The sequence below is a fragment of the Sinocyclocheilus anshuiensis genome, unplaced genomic scaffold (genome assembly GCF_001515605.1).
Source record: "Sinocyclocheilus anshuiensis isolate Anshui unplaced genomic scaffold, SAMN03320099.WGS_v1.1 scaffold1454, whole genome shotgun sequence".
Taxonomy (NCBI): domain Eukaryota; kingdom Metazoa; phylum Chordata; class Actinopteri; order Cypriniformes; family Cyprinidae; genus Sinocyclocheilus; species Sinocyclocheilus anshuiensis.
Genome location: NW_015557135.1, coordinates 88,858 through 90,621, shown reverse-complemented (window position 1 = coordinate 90,621; position 1,764 = coordinate 88,858). Strand labels below are relative to the sequence as shown.

The 1,764-nt window shown below is 40.2% G+C and overlaps 1 pseudogene; it reads left to right on the top strand.

The window, feature by feature from the left end:
* The first annotated feature begins 1,424 nt into the window (after positions 1 to 1,424).
* The window catches only part of LOC107678060 (tripartite motif-containing protein 16-like), a 9,873-nt pseudogene continuing 9,533 nt past the window's right edge, over positions 1,425 to 1,764 (top strand).

Here is a 1,764-nt window from a genome sequence, read left to right as displayed (position 1 = left end):
CGACCATCCACCTCTCCAGCGGCTTCTAGCTTCTTCTTCGTGGCCAAGAAAGATGGAGGACTTCGACCTTGCATTGACTATCGCAATGTAAACTCCCAGACGGTAAAGTTTGCTTACCCCCTTCCTTTGGTACCAGCGGCACTCGAGGAACTGCGTGGAGCTCACCTGTTCTCGAAGCTAGATCTCCGCAGTGCCTATAACCTAATCCGCATCCGTCAGGGAGATGAGTGGAAGACCGGAAGAATTGGCCACAACCCTCTACCATCAAGGATCTTCAGTGCTTCCTGGGGTTTGCAAACTTCTACCATCGATTCATCTGTAACTATAGTGAACTCTCAGCTCCCTTGACTTCTCTCCTACGCCAGAAACCAAAACGTCTCTGTTGGACACAAAATGCAGTCGAAGCCTTCCAAAAGCTAAAATTCGCCTTCTGCAGTGCTCCAGCTCTCCGGAACCCAGACCTAACCAGACCCTTCATTGTCGAAGTGGACACTTCACTTCATCTCTAGGAGTCGGAGCAGTGCTATCCCAGCGGAGAGGTGACCCCCAGTACTCCATCCATGTGCCTACTTCTCAAAGAAGCTATCCCTGGCGGAGCAGAATTATGATATCGGCAACAGAGAACTGCTCGCCATTAAGCTGACCCTAGAGGAGTGGCGGCACTGGCTGGAGGGAGCAAATCATCCATTTGAGGTCATAACTGACCACAAGAACCTGCAATACCTCAGAGAAGCAAAACGCCTAAACCACAGACAGGCTCGATGGGCATTATTCTTCATTCGATTCAACTCGGCTCATCGAACGAAAATCTCCTCGTCTTTGGCACACTGTGACATATATATATATTATACACATAGGCTAAATAACAGCACAAATATTTTGACTGTCCCTTATACTGGGCTGCTTATACTTTATTATAAATATAATTGACAATATTACAATATTTTTGGTCAGTTTATAATGTAATAAATTGATCATAATGTAGTAATTACATTTTGAGCTCAAGTTTTTATTACATTTTGAGAATTATTACATTATGACCATTTTATTACAATAATAATAATGTAATACTTATTACATTATGTGCAGTTATTACATAATGAGTTGCTACATGCCCAAATAATAAATCTTAGTTGAGGTAACATATGAAACACATGGAGTAAATGGTTAAATTTTAATTGACCTAATTTGCTGTAGTTTTCTAAATGTTTGACCAATTAAATCGTTTTAGTTGAATGGACTATAATAAAACGATTTCAGTAAAGCCAACTGTGAGCCAACTAAAAAATAACAATTCGGGCAACAATTTGAAGACCGAAATTGACTGAACGTAAAATTTCTGTGGAACTAGTAACTAAACTAGTACTAAATAATTAGTTGAAACAGCTTGACATTTTTTACAGTGTGGGTACTACAGTGTAAACATGGTTTGTGAGGACACTTCCTATGTCCCTGTAAACAAATGGCTTTAAAAAACATTAAATTGTGTGTTTATGTTTTATTTATTTATTGGAAATTCAAAAATTGCTTGTAGTTTTGGGTGAGGGGTAGGTTTAGGTGAATGGTTAGGGTAAGGGGGTAGAAAATACTGTTTGTTAAGTAGAAAAACCATTACACCTATGGAATGAACCCATAATGATAGAAATACGTGTGTGTGTGTGTGTGTGTGAGCGAGAGAGAGAGAGAGAGAGAGCGAGAGACCTGTTTTACACACAAATCACTCAAACACAGAAGCAGGAAACAGGAAACACGTGATTTCAGGGA